Source organism: Seriola aureovittata, chromosome 8, assembly GCF_021018895.1.
Source record: "Seriola aureovittata isolate HTS-2021-v1 ecotype China chromosome 8, ASM2101889v1, whole genome shotgun sequence".
Classification (NCBI taxonomy): domain Eukaryota; kingdom Metazoa; phylum Chordata; class Actinopteri; order Carangiformes; family Carangidae; genus Seriola; species Seriola aureovittata.
In genome coordinates this window covers 24,633,042-24,656,258 of record NC_079371.1, presented here as the reverse complement: position 1 = coordinate 24,656,258, position 23,217 = coordinate 24,633,042, and positions in this window count along the sequence as shown.

Here is a 23,217-nt window from a genome sequence, read left to right as displayed (position 1 = left end):
GCACCTTGGAGAGCGCTACAGCCAACAGTCATGACAAATACAGGCACTGGGATGAATGCGCAATCAGAAAGACTAAATAACAACAGGAGAGGTAGCAGATTGGTGATTTCATTAATTACAAAGCCCACTGGCCCAATATTGTTCATATAAGCCTGTTACTTAAAACAAATTGTGCTCGAGTCAAATTAAAATTATTTGTGTAAAAATGTACTTGATAAAAGTACAAAGTAAGTCACTTAAAATGTTTTCCGAATAGTAATGTGTTACACTCAATTAATAATGTGACTTTTGGTTTTATTCTGTAATGATTTGGACTTTAAATACAGTGAAGTAAATAAAAATTACTTGAAGTGGCAATAGACAACTATTCAACTTTTTCCCAGACAGGGAATCATAGCTGTTTCTGGCTAATAGTAGAAGAGTTAGCGACATGGCTACCACTATCAGCACCTGCTTGTATTACTTATTGATTGAGTAGAAACAAGCCCAAATAATATTGGTTTTGAACCTTGTCCTGTCCCAGAGCTCTGTAGTCCGGCTGGCCATAGGGACTGGCCACCGCATCTGTGTGCTGCTGGACACTAAGAAATTCCATGAAATCATCCCAGTGGATGAGTCCATGGCTGATTTTCTGTCCCAGTCTGACCATGGCTCACTCCGTCCAGTGAGGTTTACACAAAGTTTACTCTTGTTTTAGCAGTCTCCCTCTTCACCTTCTTTGTCTCCTGTGACAATGGGCCTCTTTTTTTTTTTTCTTTTGCCAGGTGGAGTTTCAACAGTTACTCCTGTCGTTCCACCAACAACCATTTCTGCTACTCAGGGAAACAGTTTGCTGTTTTGCTGCTGTGAGAGAATACATTTCACACCAGGAATAAAGTTATGTGCATGGTTAGTATTATCCCTCCTGTCTAGGTGAGGTGGAGAATTTCCATTATGATGAGAAACCTGTTGTGGTCAGGCCTCCAACCAATCAGAGGCCTCATGAGAAAAAAAAAAAAAATATCATAAAATAAAAAAAATTTAAATGTGGTTGGAGCCCATGCATTCAGGCACCAGTGCTCATACATAATGATTTGTGTAATTGTAAATGTTTGAACAACAGCCATGAAATACTGCAACAAAATATTGCTCCAGTTTATGAAAAAATAAGCAGCATCTGTCTGTCTCTGTGTGTGTGTGTGTGTGTGTGTGTGTGTGTGTGTGTGCGTGTGTCTCTCTGTGTGTGTGTGTGCGGGCTCATTAAAATTTCAACTCACTCACATATATTATGTTTACACCAGCAAATGTTCCCAAATATTTGTCCAATTATTCCAAATTCAGTCTTGATCAACAGAGGAATGGATGAAGAGAAAGACGGAGAGAGTACGTGATGCAGTTTAAACTTTACTGCACAGTGATGCATGTTAGGATGTTTTTTTTTATTCATTGGTCACATTTTTACTTTAAGGACAGATTACACTGTAAAGTCCTCAAACACAGGTTCACCTTTGTGAGGATTTTGACTGTTCTATATCAGACTAAAACTATTTAGAGCAATAACCTACTGCATTATCTTCAGTTATCTTACTATGTGGTTGTGTGACTGTGTTATTTCTCATCGTTACTTGTGTATATTTTCATTCCCAACAATAGTATAATGTCAATATATAGATTTTACCATAGTGACACTTAAAGAGTTCAGTTTTAAATTCATTTGTCTAGGAGCTGGAGCAGGCAGTGTTATTTACATGGAGGTTTTGCTTTATTATTTGTCAGTCAGGTGTGTTTTACAGCAGATGTGTTTATATTCCACGTTAAATTCTTTACTTGAGCTCCTTTGTATATTTGTCCTGAGGGAGAGGAGCCGGAGCGGGCAGCATTAGTGTGTTGTTTATAATACTGGACAACATGGGACAGAACAGTACAAGACAAAATTCTGTCTTGTTTAACCCTACTAGTGCATGTACCCAATATAAATGTCATGGAGTGATTAACATGTTTTATGGTATTGAGATGCAAATAACTCTGAGTTCCAATGTGGATGTATATAGTATGCTAGCTTTGTATGAGGCAGGGTTTCCAGATGTTTCTACAAGCAGCAACCCCGTTCTAGTTCCTGTCTCTGAAAGTGAATCAATGCCCATAGACTCCCATGTTAAAATGCCCAACTTCACAGCAAAAATAAACACGTTTGCAGCACTGGTACAAAAAATATTTTGGTCTCTATAGCTTATTTCCTCATTTTAACATGGGAGTCTATGGGGATTGACCCCCTTTTTGGAGCCAGACTCTAGTGGTCATTCAACGAACTGCAGTTTTTAGCACTACCGCGTTGGCTTCGTTTTTGTTTGCTGCTTGTTTACAACAAAGCATAAATGTTTAAATCCACTACTTACATTCTAACGGAGTAGGTTTATTAATAAAACAAAACAGCTTTTCACTGCCTTTTTCCACCAGTTATTTGACAGATTACCCTCTTTTTTTTCCCACATTCACTGATAAAGGGCACATGACAAAGCAAAATGAATTCCAAATTCCCTAATTAGACACTCAGAAGACATAATATGATGATGAAAGGATTGCAGTATCAAAGGAAAAGTCAGAGGAAGAAAGTGAGACTCGCTCTCCAACCCGCTCTAATCAACAGTGGGCTGTAATGCACAGATGAGAAAAGAGGGCAGAGAGAAGGAGCGAGGAAGTGACAGATGTAGGGAGAGAGAGAGCGAGAGAGAGGGGAAAGATGATGACATGCAGCAAGGCTAAAAGCCACACTCAAGACTCGGGATGTCTCAGAGTACATGTTTTGCATCTTTGTGCATAGCAGAGGCCCATACTGCAAAACAGAGTGAAATTACAAAGGACAATGGCTTGTTAAAAGTTTCTAAACCGCAAATACCGTTCAGGTTGTTGAGTCTGCAATGTTCAGTACATTACAAGTACTCATTTACCCTCTGCTTGATTGTGATTCTACATTTCTGTGCCCCATTCAGATGGTGGTTTTATATGTAGGTAGTGTAAGGAGATGAAGATGAGGTTTCTAAGAAAAGGCAGAGTCAATCAGATTTGCAAATTCAGACCTTGCAAATTTCTCCACTGTGGGATCATAAAGGAATAACACATCTCATTTCTCATTAGACGTGAGAGACAACAGTTCTCATCACTGGGTCAATGACTGCATGATCATGTATTCTCAAGGATTGACAAAGAACAAAGAAAACCTCAAAGCTTTAACGCCTGTGCTACAAAGTCTTAGTTCACATGATAATACATTCACGATGTAGTTATACTTTCTTTGTGTGAGGAAGCTAAGCCATGTATTGAATTATAAGATACACATCCGCATCAGAAATCGGAATCGTTTGCATCTCAACACCATAGACAAATTTATCATTTGCATTTATATGGGGTACATGCACTTACAGGGTTACACATGACATAGAAAACACAGTTAATCTGTTCCCAAGACAAAATTCTGGTAGTGAGAGCAGAGACAAACAAACTTGACGGTCATTGTCTTAAAATAGTGGTTCTCGAGAAAGGTCTTGCTTTTTTTTGATTGTGAGTAACTAACCTGACTCTGTTTTCATTTGGTCAGCTGTCCACATAAATATGAAATATGAATTGCCAAACTACAAGTCCTGGTGTAACCATAAAACTTTTATACACAAAACAATATATTTCAGCAGCAGTGGTGCCTTGCTAGTAGTGGAAGTAGAGTAGAGATGACTTTACGTGCATAGTTGAGACCAGAGATCTCCTTGTAGGCTTTAGAGCTAGTTGATATGCAAATATATATTATTTTGGCAGATATTACGAATGCAGCGTGTCATGATTTCAGTTGGAATGGTCATTTTTTTCTTTTCATTTTCACTTGGGGAAAAAAAAAAAAAAAATGATGTGATCTTTGTTGGGGTGCGAAATAAACAAGCATGTTCCCTTGTATCTTGTGAATATGGTTCGGAGGCCGGGGGCTTCTCTGTATGCGTCATTTACGGTATGTTGTGACACATTTGACCTTTTTATTAAAAAATTGCAGCTCCTGTGATTTGGATCTTGCGATTTGGAGGAATAATATTCAAGTCTGTTTTTTCAGCTCACACAGAATTATATTAATTTATTTTTATCAATGTTAGCAGCATGGTTCTAGGGACTAGGCAATGTCGCTCAGTCAGTTAGTCCAATACTTTGGTCCAGGTTGAAACATCACCATGACAACCATGGTGCCTAAGAGGGTGAATCCTGTGGCCTTTCCTCGAGCGCCACCAGCAGATCAATTTCCAGTTATCCTGTGAAACATCTCAACATCTACTGAATGGCTTGGCATCTAATTCGGTACAGACATTCATGTTGCTCAGACGATGTATCCTGCTGACATTGGTGATCCTCTCACCTTTCCTCCAGCAACATCAGGGGGTTAACATTTTGTTTTCAGATTTAGTGAAGCAAATCAACAACTGCTAGCCTTTAGGGCCTGCTAGCATGGCGTAGAGTTTTGTTGTTTTGTCTAAAGATTCTTTCATCTTCTCTGACAAAGGAGAGCTCAGCACCAGTTCTGAAGTAAGTCTGAAAATCAATATGATTCAAGGCCAAACACGGCAACAATCAGTGTGTGCTACAGCTGGACATTGTCTAACAGTGGAGCAGTAATTATTTCCACAGGTATACCGCCTCCAATTCCTCTGACAGTCTGGGAGACCACAGTACAACAAGAAAAGCTCCATCAAAGGTCAATTCCACACTTTTGACAAGTGGGTGCATTGTGATTCCTCTCTCTGTAGGATTTGTGCACATAATCCAGATTTAATTTCACTGCCAGCAGCCTATTGAGGTTAGCAGCAGGTGTGTCGCTGGTTAAACATGTCAAGTTTAAATCCCCGAAGTGGAGGGTGAGGTGTGGGTGGGGAAAGTAGCTCAGTGATATTCTCCCCTCCCAGCAGCTGCTTCTTCCTTCACTCATTATTCCACTGGAGCTGCTCTTTGGCCAACAATTAGAATCATTTTAGAGTGTTTGCATCTGTATGATTCTCCTTATCCTGTAGCTTAGGAGGCAGAGAGGGTCGTCCGCTAATCAGAAGGTCAGCGGTTTGACCCCCAGCTCCGCCAGTCTGCGTGTCGGAATGTCCTTGAGCAAGATGCTGTAACATAAATTGCTCCTGATGGCTGTTCTATCAGTGCATAGTTATGATGTGTAAATGTGGCAACTATTGTAAAGCGTTTTGTGTGGTCAATAAGACTAAAGAAGGGCTACAGAAGTGCAGTCCATTTACACATGAACAGAGGAAAGTATTTGAACTTAGGTTTGTTTGTGGTCTGTAGCAGTTGGTATGTTCTCCAACCAGGACCATTCAGATCTGCTTTGTTGAATCCAGTCCAGTGTTAGCCCTCTAGGACTTGTGCACTGGGCACGTGTGGATGCCAGTCATTTGTACTGTCACATGTCTAAAGTGCTCAGTGTCATCATGTCAAATCTCCAAGGGCACTGGTCTGTGAGGGGGTGAAATGTGTTAGGAGACTGGAAGTCATTTGCCAACATGGATATGACTGTAATCTTCTTCAGAGTACCTCTTTTTAAGATAGTTATCCACAGTAGAAATTGTGTGAAACCTTAACTTTCACAATATATGATTATTTTTTGTATGAATTTGGTTCCATTTGCTGCCTGTGGGGTTTTTGACCACAATTACTTCTATAGCAGTTCTTAAACTTTCAAGGACCCATTAGCTGACACAAAAGACCACAGATCACCATCTGATCAATTCAGTTTTATTACAGAAAGTGTTTGAAACGCACGACCAAAATAGCCATGCATTCGGTCACTGCGTTACTTATGGATGGAATTTTAGTGAAAATAAATGATTTGCCTTTTTGCTCGGTACCCCCAATGGACCCCTGGAGGTCCCCTGATCCCCACTTTGAGGACCCACATGCACACAAATACAAATATGGGCTTCTGGCCAACAAAGGCAGTGGAAGGAAAGCTGCAAGCTAGCAAACATAGATGTAAACAATGCATAATTTAAAATATAAAAAAAATCCAAATGTTTTATGAGGAATTAAATTCATTCAAAGCTCAAGGATACATGCAATGGTTTCGAGTAATACTAAAAGTTGTTTGTTTGTTGATTTAGCATCTAAACTGACTGATCTTGACATTTGCAAGAAAGTTTTAAAGCTGACAAGCCAAGTATTAAAGGTACCATATTTTACACTTTTACTGTGTTTTATTTGAAGTGTTGATCCATGAGAAGATATATTTGTGGTTTTAAGAACCAAAAACCATCTGTGTGGTTTTACATCTCGTCCTTCAGGCTTCTCTCTGGAGCTGTAACAGGTCGGTGAGCCAATCAGAAGCTGAGCCTTCTGATTGACTGCTTTTTTTTCTGAGCATTACGTTGAGAATATAGCAGATTTCAGGTAAAAACTCTGGAAAAAACACATCCTGTTGGGTCCAGCTGGGTGGGGCTTTTTGCATGGCTGAGAGTGGTGACTGCTTTGATGTGACATCACAAAGTTCCAGAAGTCTTGACAACTGGTTTTAAGGCTCAGTGTCTGAATACAGGCTGTGTGTATTTCTCTGTGGACTGAGCGCTTTGATACTTTCACAGTATTAATATAGAACGTAGACCTGCTTTATAATCAAACAACACATTGGAAATATCACTTTATACGATATGGGACCTTCAAGTCAAAAAGCAGCGCAAGACGTGTTCATGTTTGTAGATAAGAAAGACATTAGCCAGACAGAGAATGTGGGTTGTTGTCCATGGTGTTCGGCTCTTGTTGATTTTTCCTCAAAGGAGAACACAGGGCATGTGATTTCAAAATATGTATGATGTAACAAAAAAAATGGTTGCTATTTAATTTCAGATGTGTACACATTAAACACTTCCTTGGTTTTAACACCATCCACTCACTGAAACTCAACTCTCGCTGAATTTCCAAATAAATTGTCCTGTTCCAAAATAAAAATGATTGTATTTCATAATTTGTTCAAAGGGTGAAATTGTCTGCACTGTTAATGATTTCTTTCTCATTCAAGATATCGTCTTTCTGCACATACCGGCACGCTTAACGTCCCCTGTGGGAAGGCGATGCGGCGCTGCCTCCTCCCCTGTTTGTCATTAAAGTGTTCCCTCTATCGCTCTTCAGCGTGGTGCATCTTCCTCAGGGGAACCATCTTTGAATAGGTGATGTTTATTGATGTTGTGGAGATAAACAGAAGGCTAACCCTCCGTTAAACTCCAGTAGTCCTACTCTGATGAAACCGCTGCCTAAGTGCAAAAGACAACAGTAAAGCAAAAACCTCTGCCTCTGCTGCTGGGTTCAGTGCACGTTGCATGTTATGTTTCATGTGCTCATGTAAAAACGTTCATTGGTACTATGTTTTTCTATGACTGCAACACACTGTGACCTGCATGCATCATATATATATCTATCAAAGGGTTGAACAGAGGATAAAATCATGGAATAGAACAATAATAATACATTTTATTTACAGCTTTCAAGGCACTCAAGGACACGTCACAACACAAAGTAAAAGTAATTAGATATACAACAGCAACAGACAGTAATCCAACAAGGCATAAAATACAAAATAAGATATAATTATAATAACTTCAGCTCTATTGTGGGTCACACTGATACTTGGAAATAAATCTGATAAAATAAAATAAATAGAAATAGAAGTTTAATCTAAATGCAGTGATGAGGTTTCTCAGTGAACCTCAGTGTACTGCCCATGTTTCACAAAGTATTTTCGTCTAGCTTGAGTGTCTGGCTAGATTTATTATGATATTGACTCACATTCATATGTTTGGTAATACCCTCCCTCACATTGGTTAGAAATTTCTAACTCAATTTCACATTGAATCAGGACTCCATTTGAACCAGTCTGAGGCCACGGTTCTCAGCTGCAAAACAGTGGACTGCTCCCTCCGGGGTTGTGGGTGAGTAACTGCCCCAAGTGGATGTGTTCAAGTATCTTGGGGTCTTGTTTACGAGTGAGGGGAAGATGGAAGTTTTCTCTCTAGGGTGGCTGGGACCTGATCATAGTGAGGAGCTTGGACATCCAGAGGGATCTCGGAGTAGAGTCACTGCTTCTTCACGTCAAAAGGAGGCAGCTGAGCTGGTTCGGGCATCTGATAAGGTTCCCTTCCGGGCGTCTTCCTTTTGGAGGTTTTCCGGGCGCATGTCCAAATGGGAGGAGACCCCGGGGTAGACCCAGAACTCACTGCAGGGAATCCATATCTCATCTGGCCTGGGAACACTCTCGCGATCCCCCAGGAGGAGCTGGAAAGCGTTGCTGGAGAGAGGGATGTCCAGAGCTTTCTGCTTAGCCTGCTGCCACTGCGACCTGACCCCAGATAAGCGGAGGAAAATTGATATATGATATCATTTTGAACCCACAGCAATCACCACATTGTTTGGGGTTCCACCTCCCACTTTGACGCTTCAGAAATATATAAGTAATAAGGATTCATGGCTCAAGGACATTTTTTACTTAGTTAAAATGGGAAAAAAAATAGATGTCATGTCACAGTTCCCTTGCCAAATTTAACAAAACATGAGGACCTTGGTGTTTGCGGCTTTACGAGAATAACAGCTTTAATGTCTCCAGCCACCGTTATGATCCCTTCATGGGTTTGGAATCTTAATTTTTTTCCTTCTATCTTGTGGAATTTATATTTATATATAATAATTACTTGGTGACCAACGTGTACATTTTGTGTTTAGTGTTCTTTGATATTAGTTACATGGACCAACTTTTCTATAAAATGGTTGACGTACTTGTTACTTTGAATGTGATATTTGACACAACAATTCAACTTGTAATGCAACTCTTTTGACATTTTTGTGTTGTATAATTTGGGAAAATGTGTAGGGGAACCCCCCCGCCCCAACAAAAGCTTAAAATGACGAACTCTCTCCATGACAACCACACAATGTGGTCAAAGCTTAACAAGAATCTAGTTATTGGACGTTGAAGATTTTACTCTGTCAAAAAAGTGGAGAATTTAAAGGTTTTAAAAGTGTAAAGTAGTAAAGTACTGTCATTTGATCATCATACACATTATATGGCAGTACAGATTATTAAAATGAGCAACATCTTCTAATAGCAATACGCTTGTTTGTATTGATTGTTAATTCACATAGTTTGTCAAAATGTAATTCATGAAGATTTTTCACCATGACTCTTGAAGAATAATAATAACAATAATAATAATAATATCGGTTTGATCAGAATCTCAAAGAATATTCTGATTCTCTGACTTCAGCTGTTTTCCATATTGTCTTATCCATGTGAATGCATCATGATAGATAATCATGTTTTTCTCTCACCTGAGAGTCACAACTTGGATTTGGCTGGAACAGCTGGTTCAATTGTGGATCCATACCACAGATAGATATATACTGTACCTGGATTTGTGTAGCTCAGACATGAATACATTTCTCTCTGAAATTTTTAGTTTTCTTTCTTCCTTCCTTCCTTCCTTTTTTCGGAGGTGTACTGTGTCAAAGATTGTTTTTGGGGGCAAAGAAGTACCACACTGTAACACCAATATACAACCACCAGCGGACTATTTGCTTTTGTAGTTCAGCAAGCCTTTCTGTAGAGAATTGATCAAACCTGTTATCACATTAAATTTAGGAGAATCTCCAGGTTTAACTCTGATATGACATCAGTATTTTAAGCTTTTCAGCATAACACTCGTGTTTCAGGAGCTCCAGTATTGAGAGCAAGTGGCCTGTGAAAAACAAAGTGGTAGGCTGATAGTGGTGGTAGGTTGTTGTCGGAGGTTAATGAGGCTAATGACTTAAAAACTAGGGCAACATATAGATGGCAGGCTACTACCATCCTTATGTCTGTGTTAGTCATAGTGCATGTATGTTGATGCTCACACGTGTGTGTGTGTGTGTGTGTGTGTGTGTGTGACTCTCCACGTGAGCCCATGTTTCTAAAGCTCATTGTGAGCATGTAAAAGAGAGCGCCTACACTTCGTTATTATTACCTGCTGTTAATACAGGAGCATCAGATTGAAGGACATTGAAGTGTAAATATAGGCATTTCATAGTCACTCTGGTGATTGAGAAAACATATTTCACTCCTTTTTATAAGTTCAGTAAGGATAGTCTCTGTGACAGATGTGTGGGTGAAGCTGACACGTATGGGAGGAAGAAAAGAAATTAAATACCATTTTTGGTCAAAGACCTTCTTCAGGTTATAATCTTTATCTTTACAAAAGGCACAGTGACCAATCATCACAAAGTTTAATGTCAACAGGCTACACCTCATGGCTCAGAGTGAACTACACCAACAAACTGTCTCAGGACGTCATTAGACCTCAGTCAGATACAGATATGTATCGTACATCTTTATTGTATTAAAATATTAATATTCCATTTATTAGCTCAATAGAAATCTACATGATAAGTACAGAGAATATAAATACATTTCAATTCATAAATTTCAATTATTCAACATTACATCTAAAGTCCAAAGCAATGACTATCAATAGCAACTTGTGACATTTAATCATATTATCAAAGAAATGTAGAAAAAAACTAATTGAGTCAGACCATATTAAATAAATCTCAGTCCATGACATTACTGTACATCAAAGTCACAGCGATCGATTCATCCCTGTTGGATCAGGCAGGAGTTTCAGAATAGTGCCTGAAAGTAGAGAAAAAACAGGATAGCCTCAGGAAATACCCATTATATAGTACTACATAATAACATCGCATCGAGTCATAGTTCATCATTAAGACCCATAAGGTTAGAGTTTGTATTTTGTATCCAGTAGGTGGTTTCCCCCTCTCTCTTGGGCAGGCAAACCTTTTGCATCCCAGTGAAACAAAGTGTAGAAAATATCAGGGTTAAAGTCATGAAAATGAACGACATCATTTATGTGGATTGAACTTTTATGTTCACTGATCCTCTGCTTAAGCTGTCCACAGGGACAACGCATCAAATATATAAGTGATAACAGTGTTAATAGTAAACTTTTGGGCTCGGCCCCTGCCGCAGTGGCCTGGGTTCAAATCAGCCTCAGGTCCTTTTCTGCATGTCATCCCTCTCTCTCTCTCTTCCCCTACTTTCCTGTCTCTCTCTCACTGTCCCTGTCATAATAAATAGTTTGTGTTTCTGTGATGTTTTTATCCTATTTCATGTGAAGCAACGGATTGAAGCACTGTGCCCAGGACAAATTTCCCCTTTGGGGACAATAAAGTTAACTCTAACTCCAAACGTCCTTCTGTTTCATTCTCGTGGACACGATGTCTCAGTAAAGCCTTTACAGAACTTCTTTAAATTTGGTACAAAGATTCGCTAAGAATCAAGGATGAACTGATTCGATTTTGGGGGTCAAAGGTCAAGGTCACAGTGACCTCATAAAACATGTGAACGCAATATCTCTGTAATGCATAGAGGGGATTCCTTCAAGTTTGGTAAAAACGTTCACCGCGACTCAAGGACAAACTGATTCGATTTTGGTGGCTAAAGGTCAGGGTCAGTGGGACCTCACAAAACTTTTTAGCCATTACTTAAGACTTCACTCAGCAATTATGCCAAAATTTCACATAAATCCAGAGTCACATAAAATATGAACATATTTTATATGACCCTGATAAACGGATGTAATCTGGAACTAGTCAGGGTGGCGGAGGCAGACAACCGTGAAGCAGTAAGTCTAGTTTCTTAAAAAAATGACTTCATGATATGTGAAATGTTGTATAAAAGAAGTTCGATGAAAAACTAGCAGCCAGCTAGAGTGTATTTATATCAATTTCTTTCTGGTATAAAGTGAAGGTAGTCAATCATTACATTTCATTTTCAACATATCCAAAAAAAAAAAAATCTTGGCTAGACTGATGTGAACTTCAGATTTCGGTCAAAGCCACTCGATAAGATCACAAACTCATCATCTTCAACATAAAATCTGAATCCCTGATATAGGAGGTGAGTATATGGTGAAGCTGTGTGTCTTTTCGTTAATATGTGTCTTCATTCTGCACATCTGCTACCTTTTTTGTGTTGGAATGACTTTTTGTGTGTTACAAAAAAAACGATGAGCCACAGGGTGGAAAAGAAATGTTTTTCACACCTTGGTAGTTTTGTTGTTGTTAGGTCAGGAAGACATGTTTTCTGCTCGCAACTCTCCACCTTTAAATATAAATGAGAGCAGCACTTGTCCTATTTGCTCTTAATGTGTCAATCTAAGAGGCTAAACGCTTGTATCTTGAGCATTTTGGTGCATAGCAGTAAGAAATAAACTAACTGGGCTGTACTTGCTCCTCCAGGTAGCTTCCCATGCTGAGTAGCACTGTGTGAAAAGATGTCTGCAGCCATGCTGAACATACCTGCACACAGCTAGAAACACAAGGTAAAACCCAGAGGTCTGGCTCAGTGTATGAAAGAAATGACATCATCCACCCACGCACTGAGAGCATCTTCTGTTGTATTTCCCCAAGGCTCTCCTTAAGGCCTGAGAATAATGCTAACACATAGATTTTCTATTCATGGCATGTACACACACACACAAATGCTGTCCCTTTGTCTCATTCATGTACTATCCCCCTCACCCCTCCCTGTCACACACACACAAACACTGGTGGGTCTGTCACCGTCTCAGTGATTTACACACACATATTGTACACACACATACAGAGGTTAGTCATACATCATCAGTTGAGGTTTAGAGGACATGTCACTGTGTCTAAGTCACGCAAAAACTCATCCGTCACCCAACAGGATGCATGTGACCTCTGCCTCCACCTGCTCACTAACTTAAGTGCCTCTGAATGGGTGTGTGTGTGTGTGTTTGTTTGTGTTGGTGTGTTTGTGTGTGTGTATATACATGAAAATGTCAAACCAATGGTCGGCCCTCATCTTTCTTTGAACATACCCTTTTATCTATGTATCTGGATTTATTAACCACAATGTGTATGTACGTGCGTGTGTCGGATAGTGTGCATATTTGTGAGTGTGTGAACACTCGTCTTACTGCTTACTACTCAGTGTGTCAAATCACCTGCTCTCCAACAGTGATACCAATTGTCCAGATTATCACGTTGCTAATGAATCATTTAGCCCACACACACACACTCTCTCTCTCTCTCTCTCTCTCTCTCGCTCTCAAATATACACACACATTGTGTGCTTGCCAAGATATCTACAGGTAGAGATGACACTTCCATTGCCATCCACTTGACACCTTTTAATCATTGCACTCATCTGAACATATGTTGCTGTCACTATGTATATAATTCATTTGGATGGCTGTAAGTTGAGTATGTATGAGTAAGACCGACAGGAAAAACAGTCTATACAATGCTGTAATTTAAAACCACAGGGTTCATTTTGACATGCAAGTTCTACATAATCAACAGTCTTCTGGCTCAGTTCTAGTTTTTGGAACTACAAGCCAGAACACAGGCAACAAGAACAGTAGTTTTAAAGTTGTTTTATTTCACAGAGAGCTGGAGGGAGAATGACTGGATAGTAGAGGCTCGGTTATATGGAGAGGGCTTGAGGGCTGCAGTAGTCGGCGGTGGAGCAGCAGGAGGTGGCAGTCCACTTTAGATGAGACAATAGAGGAGGAGCAGGATGTGGGAAGCGGCAGTGTTTCCAGGTTAGTGTGCCACATGAGTAGTTTGAAAAATCTGGCGACAACTGGGCTTAAATACAGCGGAGGCTTTCTGGAGTTGATTGGATGACGAGTAGCAGGTGTGCAGGTAAGTTGACAGGACCAGAAACCAGGAAGCCACGCCCAGCAGTCCGCACGCACGCATGCACGCACACACACATAGGGAAAGAGACTGGGGAAAAGGAAAGAAGGGAAAACAAAGGGAAAGTGTGATGAAACCTGCCTCACAACAACAGCTAATCAAATGTATTTGTGATGTTTTGCAGTGTTTGTCATTTAATGTGAGGGTGGCATGTGATAAACTGGTCAAGACTTAGAAGGTTAACATCTCCAACAAAAGATTTAAATTGTTTTTAAAGTTTTGCTATTCCTACATAGCTAACATTAGCATTAGCACTGTTTACTTACCAGTCTAGAAGAAACGTGAGTTCAACATGAAGCTTCATTCCTTTACTGACCAACAGCTGTTTCCAGAGGTGGAAAGCAACACCAATGTTAACTCTGGTCTCTACCACGTCTTTTCTTCTACTGAAGTTAGCATGCTCACCAGCTAGCCCCAGCCCGTCTCATCACCTTCCGATAGCAACTCGCTGTAGTCTCCAATCTGCCCTCAAGTTCTTGCTGGACCTCAGCAGCCTTTTGACTCACTGAACCACCGCATCCTGCATTCTCTCCAACATGGGAATCGAGGGAAAAAGCACTCTCTTGGTTTTAATCCTAACTCACTGGGCGCTCCTTCAGTGTGTCACGGCACAGACGAACATGCTTGTTCCATCCCCTCCCCATCAACTATACATGTCATTCCAGCCTGACTCTGCACAGATCTTGGCCTGTCTCTCCGACATACCCACATGGATGAAGGAACACCACTTTCAACTAAACCTCTTGCAGACGGTGCTCGTATTCATTCCAGCCAATTAGTCTCTCATCACGATATCATTATCAAAATCGCCCCTTCATCCCCAACCACTGTCGAAAGAAACATGGGTGTCCTGACTGATGACCAGCTATCCTTCTCTGACCAAGTTCCATCTGTCTCTCGGTCATGCCACTTTGCAATATAGAACATCAGAAAAATGCGCTTGCCTTCAGAATGGCTTCTACTTGAACTCAATCATACAGCCTTCTCGGCCACTGTATTCCTCCAAGGAATGTTGTTTGGCCTTGCCACCACTGCACACAAGACAATCGCAGTCCAGACTGTTCTCCTCTGTGGTTCCCTGATGATAGAACAAGCTAGCGAATGCTATCAGAGCAGGGGTTCCCCACTGTATCTTCAAGAATCTCTTGAAGTCTCATCTTTTCCAAGAGCACCTCATCTCCTCACAGCTTTAACATCCTGACATGCCTAACTAGCACTTACTATGACCATTTGGTGAACTTCCTTAATTAATCTCCTTGCACAAGCTTTAGTGATATCTCTCACTTGTAAGTTGCTTTAGATAAAAGCGTCTGCCAAATGAGTAAATGTAGGTAGCAAACATATTGAGACAGTGGTTTTAAAGTCGGCTGTGGGGATAGAGTGACAGGAAGAGGTACCAAAGTGTTCTTTGGGCAAGACACTGAAAACCAAAATGCTCCTGACAGTCAGGCCAGCACATTGCTAGGCAGCCCGTTGTCATGTGTGCTAGGTATGCATTAGCGGATGAATGAGAACCAAATTGCAAAGTGGTGTTAATAAAGGCTCTCTCTATAAATGCATCCATTTATCAAAGTATTCAAAACAACCGCTTTGCAAATTTTCAATGAGAAAGGAAATCCATTCATCACATTTGTTAGGCCTCAAGGATGCACATGTTTGATGAGAAACCTTAAATGCCACACATATTTTTGTTTTTGTTTACAGGATGTTGTAAACAACTTTAAACAGGGTCAGAATACTGGAATTGGGAGTTCGTAGAGGACAAAAAAACCCATCTACAACTTGCAGTACCTCCCGCTATGTAACTGTTGGATGAAGCATGGTAAAGGTTTGTCAGAAAAGATATTTTATAAAAACAAAAAAGGGTGTGAACATGACGATTACTTTGGTCTTCCTCCATTCCTAGATACTTATATACAGTAGACAGCTTATTAACATTAATGACAGGCACTGGAACTTCTCTATGTGACGAGAAAGGATGCAAGAAAGATGTGAGACCCAAAGAGAAACCCTGGACATATTAAGAAGAAATGGCTACTGTGTTCCAAGATGGCGCTCCCTTCATTCATGTGAAAGTTGCTCACTGGGTTTTCAAATTTTATTGGACTGAATGGATTAAATTCTGATGATGAGTGTGATGCTCATAAAAAATTAAATTTACAGCTGTTCTTTTTCTACTGCTGATTTATGGGGAAAATGCTTTTTGGCTCAGTGTATGTCTGTATGTCACTGCAGGTATTTGGTCTTTGACAACACAAAGAATTTGCTATGTAATGATTCGGGAACATTTTCAACCGTCAAAGGTCCATCATCTTAGTAGGTTTCTGGGTAATGGAGTCCTTAAAATTCAAACAGTTGAAACACGTTCTTAGGGTGTTTCGAGTTTCCATGTCCAGCTTGAACTTTTACCCTCCAACATTTTAGGGCATTTAAGTATTTGTCGCATCGTTGCAACATATCACATTACAAAGTTTGATTGCATTTTGTAGTTGTTTGGATTTCTTTCATATGTTTAAACCTCGAGGAGCAGACAGAGAAAAATTTATAGGACGAAGGAAATTGTTTTAACAAGTGTATACTCAGATGTTAGATTTACTGACTCACTAGACTGAATTAAAAATCCTGTGTCTGAATTCTTCCCAAAGTTTGTATTCCTGATCACCTCATTCACAGTGGTTTCTTTTACATGACGCAGGCTGAATTCATTAACAACTATGAACCGTTGAACCAAATCGAGAAGAAGTGGAATGTAAAATATATTTATCTTAGAAAATGGCATTCTTTTTTTTCCAGTGCGGGTTCTATTATCACAAGTAAACAATGTAGAACTTGTAATAACCCAACAAGCCACAATAGCAATCAGTATGTGTGAATATGAGTTGTAGTGGGGAAGTTACTGTACTGGAAAATGTCTTATTTTGTGAGGGTAGTGTGTAGCACAGGCTGCTGCAGCACAGGAAGAGCTTGGTGTTCTGAAGGACAATTTTAGGCCCTTTTTTTTTCACTGGCTAAAAATCGTATGTGGTAAAAAAAAAAAAAAGCTGATTAAAAGTGAACAGGGGGGATTTTCCCTTAGAAGCCACTTCATTTCTTTTCCCCCATTTATTAATGTGCTGTCACAGGTTTGACTGGGCGAAGGTCACAGTACGTCCTGCGTGTGACAGCTTTATGATGATAGGCATGTATGACCAAAGACTGAGCATGATGGTTTCATTTGAACAAATATTGTACGCTGTGACAGTAACAGATGTTAATGGGGGGCTTAGTAATTACATGGTAATAGGTGTCAGGTCCGCCTGCAGATACAGATTGAGGGGGCGGCTTGGTTATAATTAATTACCACATAAATGTCATGGTACAACATGTACAGGAAGAGGTGAAAGGGATAATACATGTATCAGTGGTGGATTCTGTTATCTTACCCAGCAGTGGCGTAGATATATTCATAGTGAGTACGATGAATCCTCTCTCATCTGTTTTTTCTCCGTTTCTCATTTTGCAGACATTTTGGGCTCTAGTGGTTTGTTTATAATTAAACTAGAAGGAAAGAAGTCTTAACCACAGAGGAAGTGGCTTAAAACACCTGTCTACTACCACGCTTGCAGCTCAGTAAGCTGTACCTATGCGCAGGTGGTGATAAATGTTAAATACAGAATACTAACATGCTCAGTGACAATGCTAACATGCTGTTGAGCAGATGTTATGTTTACCATGCTCACCATTTTTTGTTTAGCATGCCAAGTTTTACACTGAGTTAAACACGCCTGATGGTGGAAAATTTAAAGATCTTAAAATTGATTATAGTTCATCTTGTGAGAATGACGACTCACTTTGCAGTAAGCATGGAGGAAACTGAGGCAGTTTTACTGTAGCATCGTTTCTACACTCAAACCTGATGATATACCGTACACCCACAGACCCACAATGCTGCTTAAAGGTAGCTGCAATGACCCAGCTCGTTCCCAGGGAAGCAAGAAGGAGCCTCTGGTTATGGTGGCCATTTTTTCAAATCCCCAAATGCACGGTCATGCACGCACCATATTTACTTTTTACTATTTGTAATGTTTAGCCAGCCTACTGAACGCAGGAGTGAGACTCCTGCTTTCCTGAAAGCTGGCTGCTGGCGTACTGACAGCTTCTTTAAGAAAGAGCTGCCATCCTCGCCTATGACTAATAGGCTGGCAACAGCCTTGAAAACGACACGTACAGACCAATCGTATGGTATGGTGAACTTTGTCAGTCAGGGGATGACTGAAGTCATTAGGATGTAAAATGTTATCACAAATTTGTGTTTTGTGAGGTCACAGTGACCTTGACCTTTGACCACCAAAATCTTATCATCTTATCAGTTCATCCTTGAGTCCGAGTGAATGTTTATTCCCGTGTCCTGTCCATTTGGTACAGTCAGTAATCCTCGGAGGAATGTGGATGTCTGTCCAAAGTTTCAGGAAATTTTATCTTATAGTAGTTGAGATATTTTCAGTGACCAGTATTTCCATCGCTAGAGCTATGCCTCAAATGAATTGTTTTGTTCTTGAACGCACCTATTTTGCCGTTTCAGTTATTGTTGGAGCAGAGCAGTGGCACTGTCGGGGTCACAGGTTGTTTTCTGCGGGCAGATAAAAGAGGCAGGAGTCTAGCCATGCACAGACACAGTGCACCATTAAGTGAGCTTTTTTTTTTCTTTTTTTCTTTTCTGGCTTTGAAAGAGAGGCTTGACCACACCGTCCGCAAGAAATTGTTTTTCCAATTATATCTGAATGTCCGATCAGTGGTGCTGAACACACACAATGGAGGTGGCTAATGTTTGAAGATGATGGAGTTGTACTGAAACAAGCGTTTGAGAAGATAAAAAAAAGTGGCATCAAGGTGCAGCATGGCCTGAAATGCTCACTCGGTGCACATTTGTTGGAATATTGGTTTTCAAAGTAAAGCGATCGACGTATTTAACACTTACTGACAGACGAGCTTTTAAAGCAGATGCTCTGCTCGTGTTTTTGTTTATTAATGCTGAGTGCGTCTTCTTGCGCGCACTTATGATTTACTGTAAATACCAGGTAGTACCTCTTAACTGTGTGTGTGCCCGCCGACCCCATACACCGTGTGTCTGACAATGAGTGTATGCAGTATTATGTGACTGTCTGTGTTAGTGTGTTAGAGCATCCTCCTGTGTTCTGTCCTCACCTGCCATTTGCCACCAGGGACACACAGGTGATAATGGATGTTTTGTATCCCAGGAAAAAGGTTTTGTCTGGCGCCCAAGGAGAGAATGACCTGCCATCGCCATTCAGCAGTCTACCCAACATTCACTGCTAACAGCCTGTGTGTGTGTGTGTGTGTGTGTGTGTGTGTGTGTGTGTGTGTGTGTGTGTGTGTGTGTGTGTGGTATTCGCCCTATTTGATCAGATTTAATTCTGCTGTTGGGTATACTCACTCGGGGGAAATCGTCTCCAGGAGAGAAGACACTGCTGTCAACTTGGTCACATTGTTGTTAGATTTAGTGACGTTTCAAAATCCCCAGACTCATTCATTTCTCTCAGCTAACTGCTTCATTTTACGCACTATTAGGAAAAATTATTAATGTGTTAACGCCCACAGTATTTGTTAAAAAAAAAAAAAAAAAAAAAAATCTGATGGTGGCTGATGCTGTCTATTGAAAAGAGGTTTGATGGGGCACCCCAGTGGCTCAACTGGTAGAGTGCGTACCACTTAGGATCAGTCCTACTACTTACCTCCTACTTACTACAGCGGCCAAGGGTTCGAGTCCATCCTCTCTCTCTCTCTCTCTCTCTCTCGCTCTCCAACTTTCCTGTCACTCTGTCACTGTCCCTATCTGAATTAAAAAAAAAAGAGGTTTGATGAGCTGTCCTCACTAATTGATCGATCGTTATCATTAAAATAAAAAGTGCTCTGACAACGCATTATTTGGCGTCCATATTGTAATGGGGTCCGATGTGGGCTGCCAAAATGTTTGATATTTTCTAGTGGGCCATGAGTTGGGAAAGGTTCAGAGGCACTGCTCTATTTCACAGTAAAGTTAGTACATGTTAACATGTGTATGCCTTCTTGGCTTCTTGTCACTGGCTCCAACTGTCAATCAGTGGAATAGTGTGAAACCGATGGCAGGGATGTGTATGATGTTACCCACATGTTTGTATCATTTGCACACTCACATAGATGTACATACATGCGTACTAACAAAACAGGGACCCGCTCTGAGAATTATTGCTCCATGGTGCTACTAATGGACATGAACTTTCTTTTTTTCATTATGTTCACAGTGCATATATGCACATTATAGACATCGACAGAATAGATAAGGACACAGACGGGTAGCAGGGGACAGCATGTGAGGACAACAAGAAAGAAAAGAGAAAACAACAACAAAGAAAAAAAGAAAAATAATAAATAACTGAAAAAGAATCAAATAAAAAAAGCATTTAAAATGGGTATATTTCAGATGTATTTTGCTGGATAGTTCAGTGTTATTAATTCATTCTATTCCACAAACACATTTTTCTTTTTCTTCAAGGATACCTTGAAAAAAATGTAGTCCTGGTACAAAAATTCACTGGATACAAAACTGGAAGGAACTGACTAAATAAACTTGTGTTCTTTTTTTTAATAGTCAGCAGAAGCAAACTTATGGATGCATTTGATACAAAGGTTTCACTGAAGTATCCTATTACCTTTTTATAATAAATAGAAATGAATAAGGGAAAAAAAAAACAGGAGGACAAAAGAAAAAGCGACAACAAAACAGACACAAAGATGTCTTAGTTGCTGCATCTTCAAACCCATCATCAAATCCAAAGTCAACCCTCATTTATCTTGTCTCAAGGTATAAAAGAGGAGTGGAAGATTTTCACCAGATGGACAGACATTTCACAAAACAAAGTTTCCCCAAAAATCTGTTTTTGTTCGGGAACAAGGCAGAATTCTTGTCCTCCATCCTCTGAAATCAGTTTTTTTTTTTTTTAGGTTTTTGTTTTTTCCGCTAACATTGTTCCCATCATCAAAGCTGATTGCATGGGTGTCCTCCAAGCATCCGAAAAATAACCAAGTCTCTGTGCGGAAGAATCTGCAGTTTTTCGTGCATCCGTCATAAAATTGAGGCACTCGGGTATAAAATATGTGTAGTCAGACTTTTGAATTTTAAACTATAGTAACCTGTACCTGGTGTTTACTGAACATGTGTAATCACTCACTCAGTGAAAGCGGAATCGCTGATATAACAGTTCACACATTTAGAAAAAAAAAAGTTTGTTGTAACCAAAATAAGAAAATGCATTTTTTAAAGAAGAAAGTGCTTTGCTTTGCTTTGCTTTTCACCCAGTGTCAAAATGCAGGATATTTCCTCTCACAAAGGTTTTAAATAGCAAATGACAGTCTGGTTATCTGCACAAACGTCCTCTGCAAATCTCCGCTCTGATTGGGACACGTTTACTCATCATATCTGGCATCACTGTCAGTGATGCGCAAAAAAGTTACTGAAGCTTTGGAGTTTGTCACAACCTGGCTCGTTTTGGGGAAAAGGGAAGCACCATAGAACTAGAACCAGAACCATAGAATGTGTGCTGTTAAACCAAACAACCAAATATAACAAAAAGAGGAAGAGTTTCGACGTAGCTTTCCAAAACAAAAAAATAAAATGGAAATAAAAACCTCTCTGTCCACTCTGCCCTTAAACAGGCAAACGGCACTCCTGTTCCCAGTGGATGCAACACAGAGTTTCCTATGTGTGTGTCAGTGAGAGCTTCCTCTAAGCCTGGTTTAGTTCCCAAATAGTCCGAAAGTACGTCAATACTAATTCATAACAAAGTTTGACACAATGTCAGCGATATTTAATAACTATAGAAGGTACGTTGCGGGGAAGGTCTGCTTGTCAGATTGCTTGGTTTTCAGAAAGTTCCAAAACTTTCATAATAAGCTTTCGAGTTCCCACATCAGATACCGTAGGTGTTTTGCTATTAGATAATCCAACAAGCATTTTGTTTCAGGCAATACTTGCACTAAAAATCTGAAATTCAAGTAGTACACTGATCTCTCAACCTCCCTCAGTCACCTGCCATTTAGAAGGTAAAATTTCAGACTGAGAGCTCAGTGTTCTGCTTTAATGATTCCTACATAATTTAAGAATGACTTTTAAACCTTTTGATATTGAAGTTATCTCCCACATTGAATTGGAACTAAAGTTGCCAAGTGCAGCTTCAAGCATATTTTGACCTGGACCATAACCCTTCATTTCCATCAAACCACTGTATTCTGACTAAAAGCTTTGTATGACTTCTTTGTGAGTGTGGGAGGCTCAGCACTTTGCTCTTATTCTTACAGACACAAACAACCAAGTGCTTTTCCTTTGAAAAGCTTGATGTGTTTTTTAACAAATAGGATTCAACAAGTTGCCCAGTTCTTGTAAAGATTTAATGCTACTGAAGCCACTATTAACATGTATCTGGACATGATCATCTACATTTACAGCTGGTAGACGGTTCAGGTTACTAGAAATGACGCTGCGCTTTGGGCTTAGCTTGCTGCTAGCGGAGGAATGCCGCGTCTGTAACTATAACTTAAAAGAATGGGGCGCCATCTTTTTACACTCTTTCCAAGGACTGTACATCCATGATTCGCATAGTTCTTAAAATGTTTTAGGGTGTTTTCACGCCTGCACTTTTTAGTTAGTTTTCCAACCTTGGTAACAATTCGTTCGGGCGCTTATGAAAACAGTAATCCAACTCGGGTGCAGACCAAAACAATCACGATAACCTTTCGAGGAGGTGGTCTTTGTCCGGACCCAAGCGAACTCTAGAGCGGTTTGTTTTTGGTGTGAAAGAGTTCTGAACTCGATCCGACCCAACTAGCAGGAGAACTCACAAGTTTCAGCTCGGCGGTTTCCGCAACTTTCTTCCTGCTTTTACTTTCCTGCTCCAGCCAGACAATCTGACCAATACTAGGAACAAATGGTCTTATGTCGTTTGTAATGATGCATTTTTGGTTCACTTGAATTTTTCTCTGTGTGAAAGCGAACCGGTATATAATAATAACATTTAAATGAGTCAGTTATATAAAAATTCACCCTCTGTACAGTTATCATGGATTGACTTTTGGAGTCGGCATCATGTGGTCATTCGAAAAACTGCAGTTTTTGGCACTTCATCGGGTTTTCAGCCCTGGTGGTTGCCACTTGTATATAACCAGGGTGATGTTAGTACGGTGGCCCTGAGAGCTCAACGCACTGCAACTTAAGAAAACACATACAAATAAACAACACAAAGGAAGTGTTTCCAGGGGACATTAAAAAGTGATGAACATGGCTGGGAATGGTTGTTCAATGCTCAACTGTGAAAGTTAAAAGCATTGAATAATGTCCAGCTGGGTTCATTAAATTTTCTTTTTAAGATATTTTTTGCCTTAATTCCGAGAGAGAGAGAAGATGATATGGCGCAAAGG